The sequence below is a fragment of the Macaca nemestrina genome, chromosome 5 (assembly GCF_043159975.1).
Source record: "Macaca nemestrina isolate mMacNem1 chromosome 5, mMacNem.hap1, whole genome shotgun sequence".
Classification (NCBI taxonomy): Eukaryota; Metazoa; Chordata; class Mammalia; order Primates; family Cercopithecidae; genus Macaca; species Macaca nemestrina.
This window is the reverse complement of record NC_092129.1, coordinates 31,684,288-31,711,021: the sequence shown is the minus strand read 5'-3', so window position 1 is coordinate 31,711,021 and position 26,734 is coordinate 31,684,288. Positions and strand designations below refer to the sequence as shown.

Genomic DNA, 26,734 nt, shown 5'->3' with positions numbered 1-26,734 from the left:
AATTCAAAGAGGAAACTTGTGCAGCTTTATAATTAATGAACAGAATAGATTTCGAGGCAAAAGATATTGTAGAGAGAAAACTTTGCTAAGTAATTTTACATAAAAATACTAATCAAAAAGATGTAACAATTCTGAACACGTGCACCTCTATCAAAAGAATCTTATTATGTGTAAAAAAACTGACACAATTTCAAGAAGAAATTGATCAATCCACAATCATGATGCATAGCACCACTCTTAATATTTGATAAGTCAAGCAGATTAAAAATAATATTGATGTTCAAAATTTGAACAACACATAAAAAAGCTTGATAATCTTGGCATATATGTAATTTTGCTCTTAAATTAGAGAGCACATGTGACCACATATTATTTTAAAAGGATTATTAAGGTATATAACAGGTATATATAGCATATAAACAAAATGCTTTTTAATTTAGGTTACATTTTCTTATCATTCAGTGACAAAATTAGAAACAAACAACAAAAATGGCCCACAAACCTGTCTTATATCAGGACATTTAACAATGAACTTCTTCACTTAGACTTTTGGTACAAATGGAAAAATATAAATCAGAATATTTTTCCTTCTCTTACTGGCACACTTAAAAAGCAACAAGAAAAATAAACTATAAAAACTCCATCTTGAGTGTGAATATAGGAGAAAATTATAATACAAATATATATTTGAGATTAAGAGCAGAGGACAGAGAAGGACTCACTAGCAGAATATCTCAGAATGCCCCAGCAAAGGCTTGGTGTGGTGGCTCATGCCTGTAATCTCAGCACTTTGGAAGGTAGAGACAGGTGGATCACCCGAGATCAGGAGTTAGAGACCAGCCTGGCCAACATGGTGAAACCCTGTCTCTACTAAAAATACAAAAATTAGCCAGGTGTGGTGGTGTATGCCTTTATTCCCAGCTACTGGGGGTGCTGAGGCAGAAGAATCACTTGAACTGGGGAGGTAGAGGTTGCAGTGAGCCGAGATCACACCATTGCACTCCAGCCTGGGGAGCAGAGTGAGACTCCATCTCAAAAAAAAAAAAAAAAAAAAAAAAAAGCCCCAGCAAAGTGTTCTTGTGAAGCTGAAGGGAGTACCATAAAGTGCAAAAACCACATTCAGCATTGATGTTATTCAGTGCACATAATAGTGTTAATTATTAAAATCCTGCAATAATTCAGAGTAGATTTGTACATAGTTGCTGTTCCATGCTCCCTGAATACATTCACCAACCCCTTTTCAGCTGCCTTGGCTTTCTCTGCTCCCTTCCTTTCTGTACTATTTGCTAAATATTTTAAATATTACCCTGGCTAGTCACTTTTTTACAATAAGCATGGGAGCTAATGAGATTAAGGTTGATGGCAGAAGGCCTCCTTGATCTGGGAAAAGGGAGTTGCAGAGGTATGGTTACAACACACACACACACACACACACTCTCTCTCTATATATATATTCCCATACATGCAGGAAGCACTTCACCTCTACAGTAGTGGTAAAGGAGAGAATTTGGTATGTAAAGTCTGTAAGGCTAATCTGGCCCATTCTATCTTTGCCTTCAAAGAAAACTCTTACAAACAGTTGATCCAGAAAATCCAACTAATTCAAAAATAATAAAATATAAAAAGAAAAAACAGAATTTATACAAAGATACTATAAGAATAAAGAAGAAAATGAGCATTACAATATGCCAATAGATTAAAAAAATATATCAGAAGAGGGACACCACGGAGTAGTTGAAAAGCATTATCAATTATAAGGATGAAAATAATAAAATCAATGAGTTAATAAATTCCATGCTGGAAAGCTACAAAGAAGAAATGAAACACACACACACACACACACACACACACACAATTAAATGGAAATTAGAGAAAGAGTGAAAAATGAGAAAGCATGATAAAGATTGAATATAGATGCAAAGAAATCCAACATATGTGTAATTAATTGGAGTCTCCACAGGAAAAAAATAATGGGAAAATATGAATATATAGATAATTCTAATATATCTTTAAAAAGAGCTAACAAAATCCACATATTGAAGTGTCACCATGTTTGACAGAAAAAAAATTGATCCAGAAGTGTTGACACTGAGATATATTCTAGTAACTTTTAATTTTAGATATAAAAAAATACATTTTAGTCAGTCTAGATGCTCACTTAATTTGTGTGTGTGTGTGTGTGTGTGTGTGTGTGTGTGTGTGTGCATGCGCATGCATGGTGGTAGAGAATGGAGACTATTCCGAGTTTTAATTCCACTGTGGCAATGTAAGTTTCCTGTACCTCATCCCTATAGTTCATAGCAAGGACAAACTTTGAAAAAATACAAAAATAATCATAACAAATAAAAACCCCAAGTGACCTAAAGTTTCTAAAAAGTAAAGAAAAGTAGGCAATTTGTAGAGGTGAGTTAAAGCCTGAAAAAGCAACTGGAATAAGGAGGTGATTTCTTTTCTTTCTTCCTTTGTATGGTTTTGCCCCAGGTTCAGCCTCACTCACCAGGTGTGCTGCATGGGCAGCTAAAATTTCAGAATAAATGCTGACATTTTTCTGACCTAAGCGATAAGTCTCGAATAGGGGATTTTGTCCCACGGGAAACATTTAGCAATGTCTGAAGACATTTTTGGTGTAACTGGAGGTAAGAGTTTGAGATGCTACATATTTTTACAATACACAGGACAGCACCTTACAACAAAGAATTATTTGGTCCTAAAAGTCAATAGTGCCAAAGCAGAAAAACCTTAAAGCAGAGTTACTGCAGGAAAAAGCCTGGGCAGGTAAGAGAGTCAGGGGAAAGTCCCAGAAGAGACACAGTCAAAGAAGAGGATCCCTTAGTTCAGTGTAAAAACTCATTCGGAAAAGTGCACCTTTTTTTCTTTTTCTTTTTTCTTTTTTTTCCCGAGATGCAACCTTGCCACGTTTTTCTGGCTGGTTTCCGTTTCCTGGGGTGAAATGATTCTCCTACCTTAGACTTTTGAGGAGCAAGGACTACAGGCACACACTATCACAACTGGCTAGAAAAGTGCACACGTCTTAAATTTATAATGTATCAGTTATTGTGAAATGAAAATGCCCAGATAAAACAACAAGGGCAAGAAATAGGATATTACTCGAGTTCTAGAAGCCTCCTATATAGAAGAAATAATGGTTAAGAAACCTGTTTTTCTTATAGACAAATCTGCTTCAACAATTATCAATTTAAGTCCAATCTTGTTTTATGTGTTCCCTTACCCATTTTTTCTCCCCCTATATCATTTTGAAGCAAAATCAAGAGATCTTAGATCTTACATCTACTTTCACATATATTAGTATGTGTATCTGAAAGAAAGGAACTCATTTAAAAAAATAACTACAGTCACATTATAAACACCAAAACACCAACTGTAAGTCCTGAATATCATAAAAGCTTCAAATCTCACATAGATGTCACTTAATGCTTGGTGTTTTGTTTGGGTCAGATGCAAGTAAAGTCTGATTGGTTGATTTGCCTTGAAGTAATTTTTAGTTTGTTTCTCCTCCATTTCTTTTCTTTTTTTTTTCCCCAGGGTTTACCAGTCTGCAGTTTGCTGATTATATTCTTGTTGTGTTATTTCATGTGTCCCTATATCCTCTGTATTTTCTATAAATTGCCCTTTAGATTTAGAAGCTTGATTAGATTGAGATTCAATTTATTAAATTATTTTGAGGGACAAGACCTGACAGAGGTGCCTATTATCTCCTTTCACTCCATTAATTCATTAGAGGTTGCAAAATAGTGATTTTTTTTCCGAATACGATTATTTTTATTTGCTGGACTATCTATATTTAAAGTTTGCTTTTTTTCATCATTCTTTGCCTGATGTTTGTGCCTTTAAAAATGCTTTTTTTATGTACTTTTGTCCAGGTTTTAGGGTTGTTTTAGGATGGGCGGCTAAATCATGCCATCTTGGAGACAATCTGAAGTTTCTTTGTTATCTATTAATAGAGCTTCACAATTTTTTACAGGTCTTGCATATATTTTGTAAAATTTATTCCTAGAGATAAATTGATTTATATAAAAATCTAGAAACTCTTGTACTAGATATTCAATTATACATTCATCCAGCAACATTAATTGTATTTAACTACCTGCAAGTCTTATTTTAGACAGTCTCCTGAATGAAGTAAGTCAGAAATTGTCTCTGCCCTCAATGAGCTAATGGAAAACAACAAACTAATGGAAAACATGTTGTTTTTCGTTAGCTGTTTGTATTAGTCAGGGTTCTCTTAGAGGGATAGAACTAATAGGATACACACACACACACACACACACACATATATATATATAGGAGTTTATTAAATATATATATTTATATACTATATATATTTATAGTAGTTTATTGAGTATTAACTTACACGATCACAGGGTTCCACTATAGGCTGCCTGCAAGGTGAGAGGCAAAGAGAGCCAGTCTGAGTCCCAAAACCAAAGAACTTGGAGTCCGATGTTCGAGGGCAGAAGGCATCCAGCATGGGAGAAAGATGTAGGCTGGGAGGTTAGGCCTGTCTCTCCTTTTCATGTTTTTCTGCCTGCTTTATATTGGCTGGAAGCTGATTATATTGTCCCCACCAGATTAAGGGTGGATCTGCCTTCCCCAGCTCACTGACTCAAATGTTCATCTCTTTTGGCAACACCCTCACAGACACACCCAGGATTAACACTTCGTATCCCTCAATCAAATCAAGTTGACAATCAGTATTAACCACCACACTGTATATATTCCATTAGCTATAATATACATGTATTATGATCTGTGTGTGTATACGTGTGTGTGTGTATATATATATATATATATATATAGAGAGAGAGAGAGAGAGAGAGAGCATTCCTAATCCAGAAATGCAAATTTTAAAATGCTCCAAAATATAAAACTTTTTGAGAGACATGATGATGCTGCAAGTGGAAAATTCCACACCTGACCTTATGGGATGGGTTGTTGTCAAAATGAAGGCACATAATGCACAGTATATTCAGTGCTTCCAAGGGAAAAATTACCCCCCCAACCCCCTTCAGTTTTGATACATCTTTTCCTTGTATAGCCAGATTCCCCTTTGCAAGTATGTCAACAAAGGGTAAAAAAAAAAAAAAAAGGTACATGCGGAGGCTGGATGTGCCCATGGCGGGTTACTACGATGTGCCACATGGAGCCAAGCCCTATGTACATGATTCACTGTGGGTTTTTTGCTTATTCTCTGTTCTGGGTGTAAAGATACTGTTGAAAATGTCAAACAGACCTGCAGCTATTACTATGGTAAAAAAGAGGCTAAAAAAAGAGGAAGAATTTATATTTATTTATATCACAGAAAGTCAAGTTGTTCTAGAAATTGGACAGTGGTATAAGTGTGAAACATCATACAAAGAGGATAGTATTAGAATTATTACCATATATGGCCTGAAGAAAAAAAGTATACATTGTTGAAACTCTATGCTGAAAATGATGGACAAAGTTAATGAAAAATGGAAACACTGCATAAAGCTAGAAATGAAGATCTCGGTCTTTTATTGGAAGAGAGAATCCATCAGTATCGCAGTGAACACATACCACTTAATGTTATGCTAATCATGGAACAAGCAAAGATCTGTCCTGATGAACTTACAATTGAAAGGAACTATAAATATTTAATAGAGTGGTTGCAGAAATTTCAGAAAAGATGTGCCATTAAATTTTTCAAGATTTCTGGTTATAAAACATCTGTTGATCATGAAGTAGTGGAGAAATTCACTGACGAGTTTGCAAAGGTCATTGCTGATGAAAATCTGATGCCATACCAACTCTATAATGCTGACAAAACAAAACTGTTTTGACATTATTGTTCCAGAAAGATATTGACTGCAACTGATAAGACAGCCCCTATAGGAATTGAGGATGTCGAGGACAGAATAACTGTGTGGAGATGTGCTAATGTGGCAGGCATGTGTAAGTATAAACTTTTTATGATAGACAAAAATTGGGACCCTTGCTGTTTTCAAGAAGCAAATTTCAGACTAGTTCACTATTATGGTGCCAGAAAGGCATAAATCACCAGGGACATATTTTCCAATTGGTTTAACCAACATTTTGTACCAGTGACTCATGCTTAATGCAGGGAAGCTGGACTATATGACAACTGCAAGATTTTATTAGTCCTTGACAACAGTTCTGTTCATTCTGTAGCTGAAGTTTTCATGAAAAATGTTTATGCCATGCACTTTTCCCCATTTGGACTTCATTCATTCAAACATAGAACAAGGGTATGTTTGATAGATAAATAAAGGGCAAATATTAAAAAATAACAACACTTTTTTGAACAGTCTGTTAGGAGCATGAACAGAGGCATGCGTGTGAATGTTTTCAAAAGGAGTTTAGTCTGAAAGATGCTATTGCCAGTACTTGGAACACATGAATAAAGACACAGTTGTGCATGCCTTGCACAACCTCTGGCCTGTGACAATATTCAGAGATGGATGATGAACAAGGTGGTGGTTTTCAAGGATTCCATATGTCAAGTGAGAAAAAAAAAATGATGCCTGACCTTCATAACCTTTCTGTAAGATGGAAGAAGTATATATTAAATATGTTTTTAATATTGATAATGAGTCTCCAAGTTTTCATTTACTGACTGACAGTGAAGGAGGATAAATGATTCTGAATAAAGGGGATCATGATAATAGTGAAGATGAAGATGATGTTAACACTGCAGAAAAAGTGTCTATAGATGACATAGTGAAAATGTGTGCTTGACTTTTTGAAGGACTGGAGCAGCATATATGATATGGGTTGGCTGTGTCCCCACCCAAATCTTACCTTGAATTGTAATAATCCCCAGGTGTCAAAGGTGGGGCCAGGTAAGGATAATTGAATCATGGGGCAGTTTTCTCCATACTATTCTTGTGGTAGTGAGTAAGTCTCATGAGATCTGATGGTTTTATAAGTGAGAGTTCCCCTCCACAAGCTCTCTTGCTTGCCACCATGTTAAGCTGTGACTTTGCTCCTCATTTGCCTTCCACTATCATTGTGAAGCCTCCTCAGCCACATGGAATTATGAGTTCATTAAACCTTTTTCCTTATAAATTACCCAGCCTCTAGTATGTCTTTATTAGCAGCATGAGAATAGACTAATACAATATATTATAACATAACAAGAAATCGTGTCAATTTATAAAATCAAAGAGACACTTCTAAGATAAAGACCATTGCTAATGAGGCAGATGACTGTGGGAAGCATTTTAAAAAGCCATCCAGCCAAATGCCTCCTCATTCCTACAGGACCTCTTGGCACTTCTCCGTCCCTCAGCTGTTTCTGGTGTTTATTCTTATCTAAAAAATCAAATACAATGTAAACTTTTAATCAAAACACAGTATCATACACAGAGATTGAAAGTGCTGTTGATTGTTGTTGCTGTTGTTTAAGAGCTGATACAAACAACTACAGACTGTGATGCCAGACAACCATAGACTGTCCACATGTGCGGCTGAGGTGGTGACACCTATGGTTTCTGATGGCTCAATGTGTACAAATTCTGTTTCATGCACAAAATTATTTAAAACATATAAAAATACATTAGGCTATGTATATAAGGTGTATATAAAACATAAATGTATGTCATATTTAGGCTTAGGTATGTAAAAGCAATTATTCCAAAATCCAAAAAAAGAAAAAAAAAAGAAATCTGAAACACTTCTGGTTTCAAGCATTTTGGATAAGGCGTACTCCACCTGTAATGGTCAAAGACAAGGTGGTTCAAATGAACATTTTGATAATTCTCTTTAAAAATCATCAGGTAGAGTTTGGAGGACATACCGTTTGAGCTAGTATCTGCAATCTGGAGATATTTTTAGCATAAAATGATGGACAATAGATAAAATCCAGGAAAAGAGAACAGAATCAAAGCTGTGAAAAATGTGAAGTTATTAAAAGATGTATTAAGTTTTCAAACGTGGCTAGCATTTTGGGTTATTAATGGGAAAAGCTTGGAAAGTAATATAGGAAAGGTAGTTCAGTAGCAAGTTCCAAAGAATCCTGGATGTAAAACTAATTGCTTTGGCCTTCATTCTGTGGCGAATAGAAAAAATCTGAATAAGATGATAACAACTTAGATGCAGTGATGTTTAATATTGAGTGTCAACTTAACTGGATTGAAGGATGCAAAGTATTGTTCCTGGGTGTATCTGTGAAGGTGTTGCCAAAGGAGATTAACACTTGAGTCAGTGGACTGGGAGAGGCAAACCCATCCTCAGTCTGGGTAGGCCCCATCTAATCAACTGCTAGTGTGGCTAAAATAAAGCAGGCAGAAGAAAGTGGAAAGAGATTTGATTTGCTGAGTCTTCTAGCCTTCATCTTTCTCTTGTGCTGGATGCTTCCTCCCTCAAACATCAAACTCCAAGTTCTTCAGCTTTTAGACTCTTGGACTTACACCAGTGGTTTGCCTGGGGCTCTCAGGCCTTCGGCCACAAATTGAAGGTTGCACCATCGGCTTCCCTACTTGGAGGTTTTGGGACTTGCAGTGGCTTCCTTGCTCCTCAGCTTGCAGATGGCCTATTGTGGGACTTCACCTTTTGGTCATGTGAGTCAATTCTCCTAACAAACTCCCCTTTATATACATATATATCCTACTAAGTTCTGTCCATTTAGAGAACCCTAACTAATACAGATGCATTTCAGATAGAATAGACTGGCTGCTTCATGTGAAACAAAAATTCAGTCTGTTGTGATTGAAGAGAACAGAGAAGGTATGAACAGTCTACGAAGACTTCACTGGAACTCCCTCAAACACGTAACAACTAAGGCAAACTTAATCAAATGGATTCTAGGGTGGACTTGGATATGTACTGTTTAAATGAACAATAATTATTGATACTGGAATAAAAACTACCCAAATTCCAGCCAGGTGTGGTGGCTCACACCTGTAATCCCAGCACCTTGAGAGGTCCAGGTTGGTGGATCACTTGAGGCCAGGAGCTCGAGACCCACCTAGGCAACATGGTGAAACCCTGTCTCTACTGAAACTATAACAATTAGCTGGGCATGATGGTGTGTGCCTGTAATTCCAGCTGCTCGAGAGGCTGAGGCATGAGACTTGCTTAATCTGGGAGGCGGAGGTTGCAGTGAGCTGATTGTACCACTGCACTCCAGCCTGGATGACAGAGCAAGACTCTGTCTCAAAAACAAAAACAAAACAAAACAACAACAACAAACAAACAAAAAAACCCTACCTAAATTCCACAATGTCAATTTCAATTTTTAAACCACATTATATTTGTTGATTTGGAGAGGGGGAGGCTGATAAAATATACCATTGAATTAACTTTATCTTTTATTCATTTCTCTACCAATGATAACCGCTTTGTGTGATTTTCCATCCTGGAAGATGATTTGTTTCACATTTTCAATGTATAGTTGATTTACTGCTGAAGACCACATCAGAAAAACAAAGTCAGTCATAAAGCAGCTTGCACTCTCTGATCATTCCTTTTAAAAATCTCATATTCAGCATCAAAACATTTATCCATTTCAGAGAAACCAAACCTTGACACCTGATTCTGCACCGTGTGATGATATTAAACATATTATATGTTAAACAACTTCAATTATTTTGCCTATTTCACAAACTTCATTTTGAATCTTATTAACATTATATCTTTGATTTTATTCAAAATAGTACTTTAAAACTTAAGGAATATGACACTCAAAATAGTACCATTCTCCATTATCTTTACTGATTACTTCTATAGCCTCCCTACCCACAGCTGCCACTTTGCCAGGGTGGCAAACACTCAGAAGGTCTTAATGGAGCCTAAAGAATAGCTTGTAAGCATGTCTTTAAATTCCCTGAGGAAACTGTGACTGAAAAGGAGATTCTAATCTAAGTGTACATCACTCTTAGTTTTGAAGACTCTAAAATAATGCTCCAGTTTGAGAGCAAGCCTGAGATTTTAATTAATTTGTGATAAAATGATTCACCACATTAACAAGCTACAAGAGAAAAAAATAGACACGTCAAAAGATGCAGAAAAAGCATTTGACAAAGTTCAACATTCATTCCTCATAAAACACTCAGAAACTTGGGATCGAAGTAAACTACTTTAACCTGATAAAGATAATTTTCAAAAAGCCTACAACTAACACTATACTTAATGGTGAAATACTGAATCCTTTTTGCCTAAGATAAGAAACAAAAAAAAGTGTCTGTTCTTACCACTTCTATTCAACTATAGTAGAGGTTATATCTGGTATATTCAGGCAAAACAAAACAAAACAAGGCCTTCAGATTGGAGGGGCAGAAATATACCTGTCATTATTTTCAGTTGACATAATTGTCCATGCAGTAAATCTGACAGAATCTACAAAAATGCTTGTAGAACTAAGTGAGTTTATCAGGGGTACAGAATATAAGATCAATATACAGAATCAGTTGTACTTTTATATTCTAGCAATGAGCAATTAGAAAATGAAATTTTAAAATATAATTTAAAATTACAACTAAATATGAAATACTTTGGATAAATCTGACCAACGATGTCAAGGACTAGTAAGTTTCTTGAAACTACAAAATATTATTGAGAGGAAGTAAAGAAAGCTGACATAAATGAAGAGCTATTTCCTGTTGATGAGTCAGAAGATTCAGTATTGTTAAGATGGCAATTCTTCTTCATACGTATCTTTTGATTATGCACAATTTCATTCAAAAATTTAGCAGATTTCTTTTTTGTAGAAATTGACAAGCCAATTTAAAAGTTCACATGGGAATGTAAAGCAGCGTTACATTAGTTCTCTATTGCACTTTACAAATTACTACAAACACAGTTGCCTAAAACAATATGCATTTCTTAGCTCACAGTTTCATAGGTCAGAAGTCTGGCATAGCCTGGCTAGGTTCCCTACTTAGGATGTTAAGAGGTGTTTACACAGGGTATGAAAATCAAGGTGTTACTGGTCTGAGTTGTTGTCTGAGGTTCTGAGGAAATACTGCCCTTAATGTTCATTACTGCTTGCAGAATATAATTCCAAGTCATTGTAGGACTACAGTTTCTCTTTCTTGCTGACTGTAAGCCAGTGGCCACACTCAGCTACTAGAAGCTACCCACATTCTTTGACACTTAGCCCTCTCCTCCAAGCCAACAATGGTATGTTCAATCCTTCTTTTGCTTCACATGTAAGTGTGATCTTCTTTATGAATATCACCTAGTGTGATACACTGAGATTCTCTAAATTTCTTGAGGAATATTTGTCTTTATGCTAAACAGTCATCCACTGCTACAAGCTAGGACTCATGTACCAAACTGTATAGTTTTATTGTTTCTTTCTTTAGTACTTATCTGTTTTCATGTATTTTGTTAGGAAGCAGGAACTGTGCAACCAAACTTGATGGTTTTTATAAAATAGTGACTTAAACATATTTCTCCAAGAGGAGGATTGTGTCCCCCCAAATAGTTGAGCACATCTATTCTGAATACTGAAAGGTTTATTTTCCCTCTTTCAGCATTTTCTGTTTTTTTTTTTAATAATTTAAACTTTTACTTTAGATTCAGAGGGTACAATTTATCAGTTTCTTTCATGGGTATATTGCATGATGCTGAAGTTTGGGGTACAACTGATCCCATTACCCAGACAGTTAGCATCATACCCAATAATTGGTTTTCCAACACTTACCCCTCTCCTTCTCTCCCCTCATTAGTAGCCCCCAGTGTCTATTGTTGCCATCTTTATGTCCATGAGTACCCAATGTTTGCCTTCCACTTGTAAGTGAGAACATGTGGCATTTGGTTTTCTGTTCTTGTGTTAATTCACTTAGGGTAATGCTCTCCAGCTGCATCCATGTTGCTGCAAAGGACATGATTTAATTCTTTTTCATGGCTGCCTAGTGTTCTCTGATATATATGTACTACATTGTCTTTAATTCACCACTGATGAGCACCTAGGTTGATTCTATGTCTTTGCTATTATGAATAGCTCAGTGATGAACATACAAGTGCATATGTCTTTTTGGTAGAACAATTTATTTTCTTTTGGATATATACCTAGCAGTGGGATTGCTGGGTTGAATGGTAGTTTTGTTTTAAGTTCCTTGAGAAATTTCCAAACTTCTTTCCGCAGAGGCTGAACTAATTTACATTCCCACCAGCAGTGTATAAGCATTCCTGCTTGTTTGCAGCTTTGCCAGCATCTTTTGTTTTTTGACATTTCAATAAAAGCTACTCATACTACTGTGAGATGGTATCTCATTGTGGTTTGGATTTTCATTTCTCTGATGGTTGGTGATGTAGAGCATTCTTTTCATGTTTGCTGGCCACTTGTAGCTTGTATGTCTTCTTTTGAGAAGCGTTAGTTTATGTCTTTTGCCAATTTTTTAATGGGGTTATTTGGTTTTTGCTTGTTCAATTGTGTAAGTTCCTGATAGTAGACTGTTGTCATACGCATAGTTTGTGAATATTTTCTCCCATTCTGTACGTTGTCTGTTTACTCTGTTGATAGTTCCTTTTGGTGTGCAGAAGCTCTTTAGTTTAATTAGGTCCCATTTGGTAATTTTTGTTTTTTGGTGTATTGTTTTTGAGAACTTTATCATAAATTATTTGCCAAGACTGATATCCAGAGTGGTTTTTCTTAGGTTATCTTCTAGGATTCTTGTAGTTTGAAGTCTTACATTTAAATCTTTAATCCATCTTGAGTTAATTTTTGTATATGGTGAAAGGTAAAGATCTAGATTCATTCTTCTGTATATGGCTAGCCAGCGATCACAGCATTATTTTTTGAAAAGAGAGTCCTTCCTCCTTTGCTTGTATTTGTCATCCTTTTCAATGATCAGATAGACATAGGTGTGTAGCTTTGCTTCTGGATTCTCTATTCTGTTCCATTGGTCTATGTGCTATTTTTGTACCATGCTGTTTGGTTACTGTAGGCTGAGAGTGTAGTTTGAAGACAGGTAATATGATGTCTCTAGCTTTGTTCTTTTTGCTTAGGATTGCTTTGGCTATTTGGAATCCTCTGTGGCCCCATATGAATTTTAGAATCTTTTTTTCTAATTCTGTGAAAAATGACATTTGTAGTTTCATAGGAATTGTGTTGATTCTGTAGATTACTAGACTACTTTGAGTATTATGGTCATTTTAATGATATTGATTCTGCCAATCCAAGAGGAGCACGGAATGTTTTTCCATCTGTTTGTGTAATCTATGACTTCTTTCAGCAGTGTTTTGTAGTTCTCCTTATAGAGATCTTTTCAGTTAGATGTATTCTAACCAAAAAGTGTCTCTGTGTGTGTGTGTGGTTATGGTAAATGGGGTTGCATTCTTGATTTTGCTCTCAGTTTGAATGTTATTGATGTATAGAATTGCTATTGATTTTTTTTACATTGACTTTTTATCCTGAAACTTTCCAAAGAGTGGTAAGTGAGCATTTTTGTCTTGTTCCAATTCTCAAGGGTTCCTTTTGTCCATTCACCGTGATATTGCCTGTGGGCTTGTCATAAATGGCTCTTATTATTTTGATATATATTCCTTCAATGCCTAGTTTGTTGAGGGTTTCATGATGAATGGAGATTGGATTTTGTCAAAAGCTTTTCCTAAATCTATTGATGATAATGTGGCTTTTGCTTTTTATTTTGTTTATGTGGTGAATTATATTTATTGATATGTGTATGTTGAACCAACCTTGTATCCCAGAAATAAAGCCAACTTGATCGTGGTGAATTGAACTTTTTGATATGTTGCTGGTTTTGGTTTGCCAGTATGTAGTTGAGGACTTTTGTGTCTATGTTCTTCAGTGACATTGGTTGCTAGTTTCTTATTGCTGTTGTGCTTTTGGTAGGTTTTGGTATCATAGTCATGCTGGCTTCACAGAATGAGTTGGGGAAAAGTTCCTCCTCATTTTTTTAGACTAGTTTAGCAGAATTGGTACTACCTCTTCTTTTCACATCTGGTAGAATTTAGCTATGAATTTTGGTTGGTAGGTATTTTTTTCTTGTTTCAATTTCAGAACTCATTATTGAATGATTTTTGGGTAAACAATAAAGTTAAGGAAGGAATTTAAAAATTCTTTGAAATAAATGAAAATAGAGTTACAACATACCCAAATCTTCAGGATGTCATAAAAATAATGTTAAGAGGCATGTTTATAGCACAAAAACACCTACCTCAAAATGTTAGAAAAATCTCAAGTTAATCATCTAACATCGCTCCTAAAAGAGCCAGAAGAACAAAAACAAAACCAACCCCAAAGACAACAGAAGAAAATAAATAACTAAAAACAGAGCAGAACTGAATGCAATTGAGATCCAAAAATTCATACAAAGAGTTGGCCAGGCACAGTGGCTCATGCCTGTAATGACAGCACTTTGGGAGGCCAAGGCGGGTGGACCACCTGAGTTCAGGAGTTTAAGACCAGCCTGGTCAACATGGTGAAACCTCGTCACTACTAAAAACACAAAAATTAGCCAGGCATGGTGGATGGTGGCTGTCATCCCAGCTACTGGGGAGGCTGAGGCAAGAGAATCGCTTGAACCCAGGAGATGGAGGTTGCAGTGAGCCAAGATTGCACCACTGCACTCCAGCCTGGGTGACAGAGTGAGACTCTGTCTCCAAAAAAAAAAAAAAAAAAAAAAAAAAAAAAAAATTCACACAAAGAATCAATGTAATCAATAGTTGGTTGTTTGAGAGGATAAACAAAATCAATAAACCACTAGTTAGATTAACAAAGTAACACATAGAGAAGATCCAAATAAGCACAATAAAAAATGACAAAAGTGACATTGCAACCCATCTCACAGAAATACAAAAGTTCCTCAGACTACTGTGAATACCTCTATCAAACAAACTAGAAAATCTAGAGGAAATGGATACATTCCTGGAAACACCTGACCTCCCACTATTGAATCAAGAAGAAATTGAAAACCTGTCTGCATTTTTAAAAAATTGTATTTTAAGTTCTAGGGTATATGTGCACAATGTGCAGGTTTGTTACAACGTGCAGGTTTATTGCACCCATTAACTCGTCATTTACATTGGGTATTTCTCCTAATGTTACCCATCCACCCACCCCCCACACCCCGACAGGCCCAAGTGTGTGATGTTCCCCTCCCTGTGTCCAAGTGTTCTCATTGTTCAATTCCCACCTACAAGTGAGAAAATGAGGTGTTTGGTTTTCTGTTCTTGTGATGGTTTGCCCAGAATGATGATTTCCAGCTTCATCCATGTCCCTGGAAGGGACATGGACTCATCCTTTTTTATGGCTACATAGTAATTCATGGTGTACATGTGCCACATTTTCTTAATTCAGTCTACCACTGATGGATATTTGGGTTGGTTCCAAGTCTTTGCTATTGTGAATAGTCCCATAATAAACATAAATGTGCGTGTGTCTTTATAGTAGCATGATTTATAATCCTTTGGGTATATACCCAGTAATGGGATTCCTGGGTCAAATGGTATTTCTAGTTCTGGATCATTGAGAATTGCCACACTGTCTTCCACAATGGTTGAAATAATTTATACTCCCACCAACAGCACAAAAGTGTTCCTATTTCTCCACATCCTCTCCAGTATCTGTCATTTCCTGACTTTTTAAGGATCGCCATTCTAATTGGTGTGAGATGGTATCTCATTGTGGTTTGGATTTGCATTTCTCTGATGACCAGTGATGATGAGCATTTTTTCATGTGTCTGTTGGCTGCATAAATGTCTTGTTTTGAGAAGTGTCTGTTCATATCCTTTGCCCACTTTTTGATGGAGTTGTTTTTTTCTTGTAAATTTCTTTAAGATCTTTGTAGATTCTGGATATTAGCCCTTTGTCAGATGGGTAGATTGCAAAAAATTTTTTCCCATTTTGTAGGTTGCCTGTTCACTCTGATGATAGTTTCTTTTGCTGTGCAGAGGCTCTTTGGTTTAATTAGATCCCATTTGTCTATTTTGGCTTTTGTTGCCATTGCTTTTGGTGTTTTAGTCATGAAGTCCTTGCCCATGTCTATGTCCTGAATGGTATCGCCTAGGTTTTCTTCTAGGGTTTTTATGGTTTCAGGTCTAATGTTTAAGTCTTTAATCCATCTTAAATTAATTTTTGTATAAGGTGTAAGGAAGGGATCCCGTTTCAGCTTTCTACATATGGCTAGTCAGTTTTCCCAGCACCATTTATTAAATAGGGAATCCTTTCCCCATTTCTGGTTTTTGTCAGGTTTGTCAAAGATTGGATGGTTGTAGATGTGTGATGTTATTTCTGTGGCCTCTGTTCTGTTCCACTGGTCTATATCTCTGTTTTGGTACCAGTACCATGCTGTTTTGGTTACTGTAGCCTTGTTGTATAGTTTGAAGTCAGGTAGCCTGATGCCTCCAGCTTTGTTCTTTTGGCTTAGGATTGTCTTGGCAACATGGGCTCTTTTTTGGTTCCATAAGTACCTTAAAGTAGTTTTTTCCAATTCTGTGAACAAAGTCATTGGTAGCTTGATATGGATGGCTTTGAACCTACAAATTACCTTGAGCAGTATGACCGTTTTCATGATATTTATTTTTCCTATCCATGAGCATGAATGTTTTTCCATTTGTTTGTGCCCTCTTTTATTTCGCTGAGCAGTGTTTTGAAGTTCTCCTTGAAGAGTTCCTTCACATCCTTTGTAAGTTGGATTCCTAGATATTTTATTCTCTTTGTAGCAATTGTGAATGGGAGAGTTAACTCATGATTTGGCTGTTTGTCTGTTCTTGTTGTATAGGAATGCTTATGATTTTTGCACATTGATTTTGTATCCTGACACTTTGCTGAAGTTGCTCATCAGCTTAAGGAGTTTTTGGGCTGAGATGATGGGGTTTTCTAAATATGCAATCATGTCACTGCAAACAGGGACAATTTGAATTCCTCTTTTCCTAATTGAATACCCTTTATTTCTTTCTCTTTCCTGATTGCCCTGGCCAGAACTTCCAGTAGTATGTTGAACTGTAGGGCATCCCTGTCTTGTGCCAGTTTTCAAAGGTAATGCTTTCAGTTTTTGCCTGTTCAGTATGATATTGGCTGTGGGTTTGTCATAAATAGCTCTTATTATTTTGAGAAGTGTTCCATCAATATCTAGTTTATTGAGAGTTTATAGCATCAAGGGCTGTTGAATTTTGTCAAATGCCTTTCCTGCATCTGTTGAGATAATCATGTGATTTTTGTCATTGGTTCTGTTTATGTGATGGATTACCTTTATTGATTTGTGTATGTTGAACCAGTCTTGCATCCCATGGATGAAGCCGACTTGATTGTGGTGGATAAGCTTTTTGGCGTGCTGCTGGATTCAGTTTGCCAGTATTTCAGTGAGGATTTTCGCATCAATGTTCATCTAAAATTGGTCTAAAATTATCGTTTTTTGTTATGTCTCTGCCAGGCTTTGGTATCAGGATGATGCTGGTCCCATAAAATGAGTTAGGGAGGATTCCCTCTGTTTCTATTGATTGCAATAGTTTCAGAAGGAATGGTACCAGCTCCTCTTTGTACCTCTGGTAGAATTTGGCTGGGAATCCGTCTGATCCTGGACTTTTTTTTGGTTGGCAGGCTATTAATTATTGCGTCAATTTCAGAGCCTGTTATTGGTCTGTTCAGAGATTCCACTTCTTCTTTGTTTAGTCTTTGGAGGGTATATGTGTCCAGGAATGTATCCATTTCTTCCAGATTTTCTGGTTTATTTGTGTAGAGTTGTGTATAGTGTTCTCTGATCTTAGTTTTTATTTCTGTGGGATCAGTGGTGATATCCCCTTTATCCTTTTTTTTATTGCATCTATTTGATTCTTCTCTCTTTTCTTCTTTTTTAGTCTTGCTAGCGGTCTATCAATTTTGTTGATTTTATCAAAAAACAGCTCCTGGATTCATTGATTATTTGAAGGGTTTTTTGTGTCTCTATCTCCTTCAGTTCTACTCTGATCTTAGTTATTTCTTGCCTTCTGCTAGCTTTTGAATGTGTTTGCTCTTGCTTCTCTAGTTCTTTTAATTGTGATATTAGTGTGTCGATTTTAGATCTATCCTGCTTTCACTTGTGGGCATTTAGTGCTATAAATTTCCCTCTACACAATGCTTTAAATGTGTCCCAGAGATTCTGACATATTATGTCTTTGTTCTCATTAGTTTCAAAGAACATCTTTATTTCTGCCTTCATTTCGTTATATACCCAGTAGTCATTCAGGAGCAAGTTGTTCAGTTTCCATGTAGTTGGGTGGTTTTGAGTGAGTTTCTTAGTCCTGAGTTCTAGTTTGATTGCACTGTGATCTGAGAGACAGTTTGTTGTGATTTCTGTTCTTTTACATTTGCTGAGGAGTGCTTTACTTCCAACTATGTGGTCAATTTTGGAATAAGTGTGATGTGGTGCTGAGAAGAATGTATATTCTGTTGATTTGGGATGGAGAGTCCTGTAGATGTCTATTAAGTCTGCTTGGTGCAGAGCTAATTTCAAGTTCTGGATATCCTTGTTAACCTTCTGTCTTGTTGATCTGTCTAATATTGACGGTGGGGTATTAAAGTTTTCCATTATTATTGTGTGGGAGTCTAAGTCACTTTGTAGGTCTCTAAGGACTTGCTTTATGAATCTGGGTGCTCCTGTATTGGGTGCATATATATTTAGAATAGTTACCTCTTCTTGTTGCATTGATCCCTTTACCATTATGTAATGACCTTCTTTGTCTCTTTTGATCTTTGTTGGTTTAAAATCGGTTTTATCAGAGACTAGTATTGCAGCCCCTACTTTTTGTTTGCTTTCCGTTTGCTTGGTTGATCTTCTTCCATCCCTTTATTTTGTGCCTATTTGTATCTCTGCACTTGAGATGGGTCTCCTGAATACAGCACACTGATGGGTCTTGCCTCTTTATCCAATTTGCCACTCTGTGTCTTTTAATTGGGACATTTAGCCCATTTACAGTTAAGGTTAATATTGTCATGTGTGAATTTGATCCTGTCATTATGACATTAGCTGGTTATTTTGCCCATTAGTTGATGCAGTTTCTTCCTAGCATCATTGATCTTTACAATTTGGCATGTTTTCATAGTGACTGGTACCAGTTGTTCCTTTCCATGTTTAGTGCTTCCTTCAGGAGCTCTTGTAAGGCAGGTCTGGTGGTGACAAAATCTCTCAGGATTTGTTTGTCTGTAAAGGATTTTATTTCTCCTTCACTTATGAAGCTTAGTTTGGCTGGATAAGAAATTCTGGGTTGAAAATTCTTTTCTTTAATAATGTTGAATATTGGCCCCCACTATCTTTTGTCTTGTAGAGTTTCTGACAAGAGAAGCACTGTTAGTTTGCTGGGTTTCCCTTTGTGGGTAAGCAGATCTTTCTCTCTGGCTGTCCTTAACATGTTTTCCTTCATTCAAACCTTGGTAAATCTGACAATTATGTATCTTGGAGTTGCTCTTCTCTAGGAGTATCTTTGTGGTTTTCTCTGTATTTCCCGAATTTGAATGTTGGCTTGCCTTGCTAGGTTCAGGATGTTCTCCTGGATAATATCCTGAAGAGTGTTTTCCAACTTCATTTCATTCTCCCTATCACTTTCAGGTACACCAATCAAACATAGATTTGGCCTTTTTGCATAGTCCCATATTTCTTGGAGGCTTGTTCATTTCTATTACTCTTTTCTCTCTAAACTTGTCTTCTCACTTCATTTCGTTAATTTGATCTTCAATCACTGATACCCTTTCTTCCACTTAATCAAATCAGCTACTGAAGCTTGTGCATGCATCACATAGTTCTCATGCCTGGTTTTCAACTCCATCAGTTCATTTAAGGTTTTCTCTACACTGTTTATTCTAGATAGCCCTTTGTCTAATCTTTTTTCAAGAGTTTTAGCTTCCTTGCGATGGATTCGAACATCCTCCTTTAGCTTGGAGAAGTTTGTTATTACTGACCTTCTGAAGCCTACTTCTGTCAATTCATCAAAGTCATTCTCTGTCCAGATTTGTTCTCTTGCTGGCGAGGAGCTGTGATCCTCTGGAGGAGAAGAAGCACTCTGGTTTTCAGAATTTTCAGCTTTTCTGCTCTGATTTCTCCCCTTCTTTGTGGTTTTATCTACCTTTGGTCTTTGATGTTGGTGACCTACAGATGGGGTTTTGGTGCGGATGTTCTTTTTGTTGATGTTAATGTTATTCCTTTCTGTTTGTTAGTTTTCCTTCTAATAGTCAGGTCCCTCAGCTGCAGGTCTGTTGGAGTTTGCTGGAGGTCCACTCCAGACCCTGATTGCCTGGGTATGACCAGCAGAGGCTGCGGAACAGCAAATATTGCGGAACAGCAAATATTGCAGAACAGCAAATATTGCTGCCTGATCCTTCCTCTGGAAACTTTGTCCCAGAAGGGCACCTGCCTGTACGAGGTGTCAGTCAGCCCTTACTGGGAGATGTCTCCCAGTTAAGCTACATGAGAGTCAGGGACCCCCTTGAGGAGGAAGTCTGTCTGTTCTCAGAGCTCAAACACTGTACTGGGAGAACCACTGCTCTCTTCAGAGCTGTCAGACATGGATGTTTAAGTCTGCAGAAGTTTCTGCTGCCTTTTGTTCAGCTATGCCTTGCTCCCAGAGGTGGAGTTTATAGACACTGGCTGTACTGTGGTGGACTCCACCCAGTTTGAGCTTTCAGGCCACTTTGCTTACCCACTCAAGCCTCAGCAATGGCAGACATCCCTCCCACTGCTGGGCTGCTGCCTCACAGGTTGATTGGACACTGGTGCGCTAGCAGTGAGCAAGGCTCCATGGGTGTGGGACCCACCAAGCCAGGTGCGGGATGTAATCTTCTGGTGTGCTGTTTGGTAAGACCATTGGAAAAGCACAGTATTTGAGTAGGAGTGTCCCATTTTTCCAGGTACAGTCTGTCACAGCTTCCCTTGGCTAAGAAAGGGAAATCCCCTGACCCCTTGCACTTCCAGACTGAGGCAGCACCCCACCCTGCTTTGGCTCACCCTCCGTGGGCTGCACCCACTGTCCCACCAGTCTCAATGAGATGAACCAGGTACCTCAGTTGGAAATGCAGAAATCACCCTTCTTCTGTGTTGATCATGCTGAGAGTTGCAGACCAGAGTTGTTCCTATTCGGCCATCTTGGGAAAACCTTTCTGCATTCTTAATACCCTTCTAACTTACATAAAATTCTGGATGAATAAATAAGTAACAATTAGAAAAATAATAAAATTTCAAACGTTTTGTGTTTACTTAAAGATTGATACTGTTCTCAGACTTGCCCTAAAGGGCAGAAATATCATGAGCTATATGAGAAATGAATTATCTGAAATAGCATGATATTTTTATTTTTCAGGGAACAGAAAATATTTAATTATGGGTTTCTTACTCTTATGGAATACCACATGTTTGCTTTTTTTAAACTTTTAAGTTCAGGGTTACACTTCCAGGTTTGTTATATAGGTAAACTCATGTCATGGGGGTTTGCTGTGCAGATTATTTCAGAACCCGAGTGTTAAGCCTAGTATTCAATAGTTATTTTTCCTGATCCTTGTCCTCTTCCCACCCTCCACCCTCTAATAGGCCCCAATGCCTGTTGTTTCCTTTTTTGTGTCCATGTGTTCTCATCATGTAACTCCCACTTATAAGTGAAAAGATACAGTATTTGGTTTTCTGTTCCTCACATTAGTTTGCTAAGGATAATGGCTTCCAGCTCCATTCATGTTTCTGCAAAGAACATGATTTTATTCTTTTTTATATCTGCATAGTTTTTCATGGTCCATATGTACCACATTTTTTTTTTTCTAATCCACCTAGGTTAATTCCATGACTTTGCTATTGTGAATAGTGCTGCAATGAATGTATGCATGCATGTATCTTTATGACAGAATGATTTACATTCCTCTGGGTATGTGCCCAGTAATGGAATTGCTAGGTTGAATGGTAGTTCCATTTTAATTTCTTTGAGGAATCATAACACTGCTTTCTGCAATGGTTGAACTAATTTACACTCCCACCAACAGTGTCTAAGCATTCCCTTTTTTTCTGCAACCTCACCAGCATCTGTTATTTTTTGACTTTTTAATAATACCCATTCTAACTGGTGTGTGATAGTGTCTCATTGTGGATTTGATTTGCATTTCTCCAGTGGTCAGTGATGTTGAGATTTTTTTCATGTACCTGTTGAAAACATGTATGTCTTCTTTTGAAAAGGGTCTGATCATGTCTTTTACCACATTTTTAATGGGGATATTTGTTCCTTTTCTTATAAATTTGTTTAAGTTTCTTAGATGCTGAATATTGAATCTTTGTGAGATGCATAGTTTGCGAAAATTTTCTTCCATCTGTAGGTTGTCCATTTATTTGGCTGATAGTTTCTTTTGCTGTGCAGAGGCTCTTTCATGTAATTAGGTCCCATTTGTCAAATTTTGCTTTTGTTGCAATTGGTTTGGGTGTCTTTGTCATGAAATCTTTGCCTGTTCCTATGTCCAGAATGGTATTGCCATTCTTCCATGGATTTTATAGTTTTGGGTTTTACTTTTAAGTTTTTATTTTAATTTATTCTATTTTAAGTTCCAGAATACCTGTGTAGGATGTGCAGGTTTGTTACATAGGTAAAAGTGGGCCATGGTGGTTTGCTGCATCTATCAACCCATCACCTCGGGATTAAGCCTAGAGTGCATAAGCTATTTTTCCTGATGCTCTTCCTCTCCCTGTTCCCCCAATAGGCCCCAGTATGTCTTGTTTCCCTTCTTGTGTTCACATGTTTGCATTGCCTAGCTCCCACTTATAAGCAAGAACATGCAGTGTTTGGCTTTCTGTTTCTGTGTTAGTTTGCTAAGGATAATGGCTTCCAGCTTCATCCACCTCCCTGCAAAGGACATGATCTCATTCCTTTTTATAAATGCATAGTATTCTATGGTGTATATGTACCACATTTTCTTTATCTAGTCTATAATTGATGGGCATTTGGGTTGGTTTTATGCCTTTGCTATTGTGAATAGTGCTGCAGTGAACATATGTGTGCATGTATCTTTATAACGGATTGATTTATATTCCTTTGGCTATATACCCAGTGATGGGATTGCTGGGTCAAATGGTATTTCTGCCTGTAGGTATTTGAGGAATCTCTAGCCTCTCTTCCACAATGGTTGAACTAATTTACATCCCCTCCAACAGTGTAAAAGCATTCCTATTTCTCCACAGCCTCACCAGCATCTGTTGTTTCTTGACTTTTTAATAATTACCATTCTGACTAGTGTGAGATGGTATTCCATTGTGGTTTTGATTTCGATTTCTCTAATGATCAGTGATGTTGAGCTTTTTTCCATATGTTTGTTGGTCACATGAATGTCTTCTTTTGAGAAGTGTCTTTTCATGTCCTTTGCCCACTTTTAATCCATCCTGAGTTGATTTTTGAATATGATGTAAGGAAGGGGTCTAGTTTCAATCTTCTGCATATGGCTAGTCAATTATCCCAGTACCTGTACCATTTATTGAATAGGAAGTCTTTTTCCCTTTGCTTTTGTCAGGTTTGTCAAAGATCAGATGATTGTACATGTGCAGCCTTATTTCTGTGCTCTCCATTCTGTTCTATTGGTCTACGTGTCTGTTTCTGTATCCATTCCATGCTATTTTGGTTACTCTAGCCCTGTAATATAGTTTGAAGTCAGGTAGTGAGATGCCTCCAGTTTTGTTGTTTTTGCTTAGGATTGCCATGGCTATTTGGGCTCTTTTTTTGTTCCATATGGATTTTAAAATAGTTTTTTCTAGTTCCATGAAGTAGTTTGACAGGAATAGCACTAAATCTGTAAATTGCTTTGGACAGCATGGTCATTTTAACAATACTGATTGTTCCTATACATCAGTGTGGAATGCTTTTCTGTTTGTTTGTATCTTGTCTGATTTCTTTGAGCAGTGTTTTGTAGTTCTTGTTGCAGAGCTCTTTCATCTCCCTGGTTAGCTGTATTCCTAGGTATTTTATTCTTTTTGTGGCAGTTGTGAATGGGATTGCATTCCTGATTTGGCTCTTGGCTTTACTGTTAGTGGTATATAAGAATGTTAGTGATTTTTGTAAACTGATTTTTGTATCCTGAAGTTGCTGAAGTTGTTTATCAGGTTATGGCTCTTTTGAACTGAGACTACGAGGTTTTCTCGATATGGAATTCTGTCATCTGCAAACAGGGATAGTTTTACTTCCTCTCTTCCTATTTGGATGCCCTTTATTTCTTTCTCTTGCCTGATTGCTCAGTCAGGACTTATAATACTATATTGAAAAGGAGTAGTGACAGAGGGCATCCTTGTCTTGTGCTGTTATTATTATTTTTTCTTAAGGGAATGCTTCCAGCTTTTGTCTATTTAGTGTTCTGTTGGCTGTAGGTTTGTCTCAGATGAGTCTTACTATTTTGAGGTATGTTTCTTCAATACCCGATTTATTGAGAATTTTTTTTTCTGAGGTGGAGTCTTGCTCTGTTGCCCAGGTTGGAGTGCAGTGGCATATTAAGAGTTTTTAACAGAAGAGGTGTTGAATTTTATCAGAAGCCTTTGCTGCATCTATTGAGATAATATCATGGATTTCTCTTTAGTTCTATTTATGTGATGAATCACAATTATTGATTTGCATATATTGAATCAACCTTATATCCCAGGGATAAAGCTTACTTGATTGTGATCAGTATGCTTTTTGATTTATGCTGGATTTGGTTTGCCAGTATTTTGTTGAGGATTTTGCATCAATGTTCTTCAAGAATATTGGCATGAAATTTTGTTTTCTTTTTCTTTTTCTTTTTTTTTTTTTGTTGTTGTGCCAGGTTTTGGTATCAGGATGATGCTGGACTCATAGAATGAGTTAGGGAGGAGTCCCTCCTTCTTAATTTTTTTTTATTAGTTTCAGTAGGAATGGTACCAGCTCGGATATAAATCAACTATGAACCTGTGTGATCATGATCCTCAGATTTTTTGGTTGGTAGGCTATTTATTACTGATTCAATTTTGGAGCTTGTTATTGATCTTTTCAGGGATTCAATTTCTTCCTAGTTCAGTTTTGGGAGGGTGTGTGTGTCCAGGTATTTGTCCATTTCTTACTAGATTTTCCAGTTTTTGTACATAGAAGTGTTCATAATAGTTGTTTATGGTTATTTGTATTTCTGTGAGGTCAGTGGCAACATCCCTTTGTTGTTTCTAATTGTATTTATTTGGATTCTCTCTCTTTTATTCCTTATTAATCTGATTTATTAATTGTTTCCAAAAAACAACTCTTAGATTTGTTGATCTTTTGAATGTTTCTTTTTTTGTGTCTCAATCTTATTTAGTTCAGCTCTGATTTTGGTTATTTCTTGTCTTCTAGCTTTGGGGTTGGTTTGCTCTTGGTTCTCTACTTTTAGTTGTAAGGTTAGGTTGTTACATTGAGATCATTCAAATTTTTGATGTGGGCATTTAGTGCTATAAATTTCTCTCTTAACTCTGCCTTAGCAGTGTCCCAGATATTCTGATATGTTGTATCTTGATTCTCATTAGTTTCAAAGTTTCCTGATTTCTGCTTTAATTTCATTACTTAACCCAAAAGCCATTCAGGAGCAGTTTATTTAATTTCCATGTAATTGTATGGTTTGGGGCCACTTTCTTAGTCTTTATTTCTAGTTTTATTGTACTATATAGTCTGAGAGAGTGTTTGGTATGATTTCAGTTCTTTTCCATTTGCTGAGGATGGTTTTATGTTCAATTGTGTGGTCAATTTTAGAGTATATGCCATATGGCAATTAGAAGAATGTATATTCTGTTAATTTTGGATGGAGAATTCTATAGATGTCTCTCAGGCCCATTTGGTCCTGGGCTGAGTTCAAGTTCTGAATATCTTTGTAATATTTTGCCTGGATGATCTGTCTAATACTGCCAGAGGGGTGTTGAAGTCTTTCACTCTTTTTGTATGGGAGTCTAAGTTTCCTTGGAGGTCACTAAGAATTTTCTTTTTGCATCTGGTGTTTTTGTGTTGGGTGTATATATATTTATGATAGTTAGATCTTCTTGTTAAATTGAACTCTTTACCATCACACAATGACCTTCTTCGTTTTCTTAAAAATTTTTTTTTGGTTGAAAGTCTGAAATTACACATTTTTTTAACAAAGAATATCTTAGCATATTAGCAGAGAATTTTGAATTGTATGACATCTGACATCCAGCTTCAGTTTAAGCAGAAAAGCTTGAAGATGGTAAGAAAACTACTTTAGATTAAATATTGATGTCCAGATATAATGCCAAATTATTTTCTGTGTATTAATTGTTCCATCAGCACTCTTCTTTGAAGACACTATCATTACCCTACACTTGGGGTCCTAGCAGGATCATAGGTATTAGTGCTCTAACTGTGTTATTCCCAAAGAGTCTTATGATCCAGGTTGAATCAGTTACAGAGTATCGTACTTCCCTGGAGAAGAAATTTAGTCCAGAAGAGGTGTAATCCAAAAGGACTGGTAGAACAATGTTTCTACTATCAATGCCTACTTACTGAAATAAAATATCTTTGTATTAAGATAAATTATCTACAAGGACGTGACTCTGGGGTGGCTGGTGGACATCTTGTCGAACGTGTGAATTGGCATGAATGCAGAATAAGGCCAAGCAGAAATGGGAATTGCTGACAGGTGAAAGAGAAGACAGGGCCCTAATGACACATTTAAACACCTGGATTGAATATTCATTTATTCAAAAAATATTTCTTGAACCTCTTTACTACTCTAGACATTGTTCTTGAGTCAGGTATGGCAGTGAACATGACAGAAAAATTTCTTGCTTCTAGGAAAGATAGAGACAGACACAGACATGAATATATACATACATACATATGAACATGCACA

General features: G+C 36.8%; 1 long non-coding RNA gene across 1 annotated transcript in view; it reads left to right on the top strand.

Moving 5' to 3' along the window:
- Positions 1–26,734, top strand: part of LOC105465567 (uncharacterized) — a 102,936-nt gene that overhangs the window by 40,287 nt on the left and 35,915 nt on the right. Inside the window, exon 3 of the long non-coding RNA XR_977623.2 lies at positions 5,837–5,934. This is a non-coding gene — a long non-coding RNA (uncharacterized lncRNA). The remainder of the gene's footprint in view (positions 1–5,836; positions 5,935–26,734) is intronic.